The sequence below is a fragment of the Elephantulus edwardii genome, unplaced genomic scaffold (assembly GCF_000299155.1).
Source record: "Elephantulus edwardii isolate Elephantulus edwardi_28Jun2011 unplaced genomic scaffold, EleEdw1.0 scaffold00359, whole genome shotgun sequence".
Classification (NCBI taxonomy): domain Eukaryota; kingdom Metazoa; phylum Chordata; class Mammalia; order Macroscelidea; family Macroscelididae; genus Elephantulus; species Elephantulus edwardii.
In genome coordinates this window covers 1,863,638-1,870,188 of record NW_006400109.1, presented here as the reverse complement: position 1 = coordinate 1,870,188, position 6,551 = coordinate 1,863,638, and the positions used below count along the sequence as shown (strand labels likewise).

The 6,551-nt window shown below is 39.9% G+C and overlaps 1 pseudogene; it reads right to left on the bottom strand.

The window, feature by feature from the left end:
• Nucleotides 1-1,993: 1,993 nt before the first annotated feature.
• Nucleotides 1,994-4,769, bottom strand: LOC102875655 (annotated as a pseudogene).
• Between the last annotated feature and the right edge of the window lie 1,782 nt (nt 4,770-6,551).

Sequence of the window (6,551 nt, the reverse complement as noted above, 5' to 3'; positions counted from 1 at the left end):
CACCAAGCAAGGTTGTGTCATCTGCATAATGCTGGTTGCTTTTGAGTGACATCCACTTCCTCTGGAAACTCTATGAACTTTGATAAGTGTCAATAGTTGTAGAGGGGCTTCAGACCTTTTGTTCATAGGGTCTTTAAGAGTCATACTCGACTTGAAGGTAATCAGCAAAAACAACCAAGCCTTATGCCATCCTCATAAAGCACAGCCTTCCATGATCTGTTGTACATATAGATTGAAAAGGTATGGAGATAGTGTACACCTTTCCTGATTTTGAACCATGCCGTGTTTCCTTCTTCTGTTCTGACAACTGCCTCCTGGTCCAAGTATAGGTTTCTTACAAGCACAATCAAGTGTTCTGGGATTCCCATTCTTTTCAGAGTTAGCCAAAATTTGTTGTGCTCTACACAATCAAGTGCCTTTCCATAGTCAAGGAAACACAGATAGACATTCCTCTGGTACTCTTGTTTTCACTGAAGATTCATTTAACATTGGCTGTAATATCGCTAGTGCCATGGTCTCTTCTAAATCCAGCTTGCACATCTGGCAGTTCAGTTTATGTGCTGTTCCAGTCTTTTTTTGATAATTTTCAGCAGGATATTGCTTGCATGTGTTATTAATGATATTGTTCAATAATTTCCATACTCTATCTGGTCACCTTTTTTTGGAATGGTAATAAGTATGATTCTCTTCTAGTCTGTTGGCCAGGTAGTTATCCTCCAGATTTCCTGGCACAATCTAGTGAGTGAGTCCAGGGCAGCATCTGTTCATTGAAATATGTCAGTTGGTGTGCTATAAATCTGGGGTGGGTGGGGTGGGTGTGTTTTGCTGATTTTTTCAGAGCAGCTTAAACTTCCTCCTTCATCCTTGGTCACATGCTCTTTCATGAAATTCTTCTGTGACAGCTAATTCTTTTTGGTATGGTGACTGTATACTCCTTCCATTTTCTTTTGATGTTTCCTGGGTCAATTCTCATTCTGTCTTTAGCATCCTTAAGTAATGCAACTTGAGGCTTAAATTTGTTCTTCAGTTACTTCAGCTTAAGAAAGTTCAACCAAGTGAGTTTATCCCTTTTGATTTTCCAACTCTAGCTCCTTGAACATTTCATTATAATACTTAGCTTTATCTTCTCATGTAGTCCTTTGAAATCTTCTGTTCAGATCCTTAACATCTTCATTTCTTTTCCTTACTTTGGCTTATCAGCACTCTAGTGCAATATTCAGAGTTCTTCTGACATCCATTTAGGTCTTTTCTTCTTCCTCTGTTTTTCACATTCTTCGTGGATGATAGTCTTGATATCCTTCCACAGCTCATCTGGCCTTCACTCATTAGCATTCAAGGTCCCAAACCTTTTCCTATGATAGTCTTTAAATTCAGGAGAGATAGACTCTAGGTCAAACTTTGGTTCTTGCGTATTTGATTTTATTTTCTTTAGCTTTTTTGAACTTGCATACGAGTAGTTGATGATCTGATCCACAATCAGCACCTGGTTTAGGTTTCACAGCTGATGTTGAGATTCTCCAATGATTTCCCCCCATATATGTGATCAATCTGATTCCTATGTAAGCCATCAAGTGAGGTCCATGTGTATAGTCACCATTTGTGTTTCTTTTTTTTTTTTTCATTTGTGTTTCTTATAAAAGGTATTTGCTATGAATCATTCATTGTATAGAATTCTCATTCCGCCTCCAGCATCATTTCTGTCACCAAATCTTTATTTCCCCACTTGTTGAGTCGTCTTCCTTGTTCCCAATTTTTGCATTTCAGTCACCTATTATTACTAACAAAGCTTGGTTACATTTTTGATCTATACCCAGGTGAAAGCTTGTAGAATCATCTGTTTCCTCCCCTTGGCTCTGGTTGTTGGTACATAATTATTTTTTTAAATTTTAAATAATTTATAGCATGTTAATGAGATAAAATAGAGATAAAAGGCAGTCCACATTGATGATGTTTGGAAGATAAAATTACTTCAGAAGTCAACTGAAATCCTTGCTCATGTTCTAAATATAGCCATTGTGATAAGACCTAAAATGTAAGCTAAAATGTTAGCTTCTTATTCACACTTAAGTGGAGGTAGAGCTGCACCAGTGATTCCACATCTCCCAGAGTGGGAAGCATCAAGGCCTCAATACAAACCACTTCCAGGAAGACACTTAGTAAGCCAGGGCCTGAGGAGGCACTTTGTTTTCTGGTTGCGACAGTAGTTCAAAAAACAAAGTGTCCTTTTGTGACTGAGATATTTCACTCAGCATAATGTCCTCCAGTGTCACCCATTTTGTATAATATTTCATGAGTTCCTTGTTTTTCAATGCAGCATAGTATTCCATTGTGTGAATATACCAGTGCTACTCTATCCATTCATTTTGCTGATGGGCACTTGGGTTGTTTCCAACTCTTTGCTATTGTGACCAAAGCAGCAATAAATAAACATGGATGTGTATATATCTGCCTGGGTGGTGGTTATGGCTTCTCTGTTACAAAAGGACAAACACGGCATAGAGCCACTGTTGTAAAGTGGGACTGACATTTGGGTTGAGGAATGACTGAGAAAGGGGATAAATAATGTATACTGCATTGAAACAGATGAGGGAGAGAACTGTTTAAAAGGGATATAGGATTATGAATTACTGTCATGATGTTGTTGTTATGTGCCGTCGAGTCATTTGCAACTCATAGCGACCTTATGCACAACAGCCTTAAACCCTGCTCTGTCCTGCGCCAACTGCACTGCCTCTGACACACCCATCCCGATTACTCCAGTCACTGAATCAATCCATCTCATAGAGGGTCTTCTCCTCCTGCGCTGTCCCTCCACCCTCCCAAGCATGATGTCCCTCTCCAAGGACCCATCCCTACTGGCAACATGATCCTTGCCTCCAAGGAGTAGCTTGGTTTAATCCTCTCCAAGATGAATCTGTTTGTTTTCCTGGCAGTCCATGGTACATTCAGTACTCTTCTCCAGCACCGCAGCTCAAAGGCATCAACTCTCCTTCTGTCCTCTCTAGTCATTGTCCAACTCTCTGATGCATAACAAGCGATTGCAAAGACCATCGCCTGTATCAGGCGCACCTTAGTCTCCAGAGAGACAACGTTGCTCTTGAGCACTTTAGAGAGGTCCCTAACAGCAGACTTCCCCATCGCAATATGCTTTTTGATTTCCTGAATGCTGGTGCCAAGAGTGTTGACTGTGGAGCCGAGCAAACTGAAGCTGTGAACACTCTCAATCTCTTCATCATCTATCCTGATGCTGCCAATTGGTCCAGTGGTGAGAATCTTTGTCTTCTTGACACTAAGCCTCAGTTTATACTGAAGGCTGCAGTCCTTGACCCTTTGCAGCAAGTGCATGAGGTCCTCCTCAGTTTCAGCAAGCAGGGTTGTGTCATCTGCATAACGCAGATTGTTAATAGATAATCTGTTCTGCATACAGGTTGAAAAGGTAAGGAGATAGGATGCATCCCTGGCGTACACCCTTCCCAATTTTGAACCATGCAGTGTTACCCTGCTCTGTTCTGACTACTGCCTCTTGGTCCAAGTACAGGTTTCGCATTAGCACAATCAAATGTTCTGGGATTCCCATTCTTCTCAGAGTTAGCCACAGTTTGTTGTGCTCTACGCAGTCAAGTGCCTTTGTATAGTCAATGAAACACAGATAGACATTCTTCTGGTATTCTCTGCTTTCAGCCTAGATCCATCTAACATCAGCAACAATATCCCTAGTACCACGACCCCTTCTAAACCCAGCCTGGACTTCCAATAGTTCTCTGTTGATGTGCTGTTCTAATCGTTTTTGGATGATCTTTAGCAGAATCTTGCTTGCATGTGAAATCAATGACACTGTTCTGTAGTTTCCACACTCAGTTGGGTCACCTTTCTTTGGAATGGGAACAAATAGAGATCTCTTCCAGTCAGTTAGCCAAGTGGTTGTTCTCCAGATTTCTTGGCACAACTTGGTGAGCACATCCAGGGCAACATCTGTTATCTGAAATACTTCAATTGGTATACCATCTATTCCTGGGTCCTTATTTTTTGCTATTTCCTTCAAAGCAGCTTGAACTTCTTCCTTCATCACCATAGGCTCTTGCTCATATGTTATTTCATTAAATTCTGTATCTGCCAATTCCTTTCTATACAATGACTCAGTATATTCCTTCCATCTTCTTTTAATATTGCACAGTGGAGTGGAGTTGGAGGCGGGGTTGTATAACAATGAAAGAATTTTTCTTTTTCTTTTCAAAGAGAAGAGAGAACTCGGGCAGGGAAGGGAAGGGTGGGCAGGGAGAAAAGTGCAACAATGAATGAATGGAAATCCTAAGTCTCTATAAATGTTCATTCAAATTAATTTAAAAAGAAGAAAAAAAATAAAGCATCTGTTGAATCCTCCTTTATTCTCTTTTCATTTTCTTCCATTTGTTGTTCTTTTGCAGTTGGGAGAAGAGTGGCAACAATCTCCTTCCTTCCTAAAGCCTTCCTTTGGCTTTGCTCGGAAACCTGGGGCCAGAATTTATCTATTACAGCATAGTGACAGGTTCGGACGTCTCAGTGTGGAATCACAAAATCCATACAACACTGAGGCTTTACTGCACCATGACAACATGGTTATTGGAGTTGTACAGAAAACTTCCAACTTTAAGGCAAACTTTCAGGGATTATAGTGTCAACACCTGCTTATGTGTTGACTGATCATATGCATAAAATGTTAACTCTGTGGAGAACATGAAAACAGGAGGATTCCCTTTCACTAATTCTGGTGGTCTTTTTGTTTGATGCATTGACACTGAATCCACCCTCAATGCAGCTTTTATTCACATAGTCTCAGTCTCAAACCTACTCTGGACTTGGTTTAGCTTCAGTTAAAAACTCCAAAACATTTTGGCAGTCTCCACCACACTGGCTCTTTGGAAAGCTGCTGGTACATACATTTGAATGATTGTGGTATTAACAGATCTTCCTTGTATGTGTATGGATATTATCCTGTCACTTACAACATAGTATTTCAAGATGGATCTAGAATGCTCATCTAGATGATAACATAATTATGATAAAAACAAAAGGGGGAAATATAAAAAAAAATAAATAAAAAAAGGGGGGGAAATATGGGAAGCCAGTACTAATTATTTGTAATAAACTGAATGCTATTTAAAAAAATAAAAAAAACAAATAAAAAAAAGATGAATCTAGAAATGGTCTTTTTTTTTTTTTTTAGAAATTGTCTTTTTTGCTGTTGTTGTTAGGTGCCATTGAATTAAGCACAACTTATAGAGACTCTGTGAACAACAGATCTGAACCCTGTTCTATCTTGTGCCATCCTCACACTTCCTGACACATAAAAGCCCATTGCAGCAGTCACTGTATCAATCCACCTGGGTGAGGGTTTTCTTCTCCTTTGCAGACCCTCCACCCCTCCCAAAATCATGTCCTTCTCCAAGGAATAGCACCTCTTAACAACATGTCCAAACGATGTGAGGGAAAGCCTCATCACTCTTGCTTCTAAAGAACACTCTGCTCACTAGTCATTGGAATGTTTGGCCCTCTAGTCTCTAGGTGAGACAGATCAACTTACATTTCATCTCACACTTCTGGGCTCCTCATGGGATTGAGTTCAGCCTACACCCTTTTTCAACTTCTCTTTTGACTTCTTCTGATTCACTGATTTCTCTCGTGTGAGACCATCCCTCAGTACATCCTGTGCTCCTGACTCCCAATATTAAATCCAGCTTATCAGAAACACCTCTCAAACCCATTGCCATGAACTGACTGATAGCTGACCCCCAAAGGAGGCTTTTAGAAATTATGAATTGCTCAGCAGAATATTACCCATATTTGTCCCATGAAACAACTAGCGAATTTAAACCTTTGCCTTTGGGTTGGCAGTGCAACTCTTTACCCATTAGGCCACTGGAGGTCCCCAAATCCTGCTAATAGGTGATTTAAACCAAGAAGTCTCTTTGTTCCCTTATCTTCTTTTTTTAAATCTTTTTTCTACTTTATTTTACTTCTTTGTTTCTTTTATTCTCTGTCTCAGTAACTTTTACCTGTCTTCTTTAGCTCACTACCAGGAAAATGAGGCAATAGTTATAGTTTTTATTTATCTTTAAGAAAAGCAATGAGACTTATCTGGAACAATGACTTGTAGACATGTTTGAGTTTCACTCAGCTATTTGTGGGCTTCCCAAGACCTTACCTCTTGATTAAATTAGCAATATTTGGTTTGGTGGAAACCAGGGAACCCCCCCCAAAAAAACCACAACAAAAACCCCTCTGACCCATTTTCCAACTCCTTGACATTGTCCCTCAGCCCTCTGAACAATGTACTTGTCTTTAATTCTCAGAAAAGAAACGGTAGTAATATGAGAACGTTTCCTACTAACACACTACCCCTGAGAAAGACGTGCAGGAGCCTTGTCCATGTATAAGGCATACAGTTCAAATCCAACAGCTGCCTTTTGAGAAGATGGAGAATTTCCTTCCGTGGATTTTTGTTTTTATTTTATACTGATTCATTTACAAAGTTCGAATACGTTGTTTTTCACACCAGATCTTCCCCATTTCCT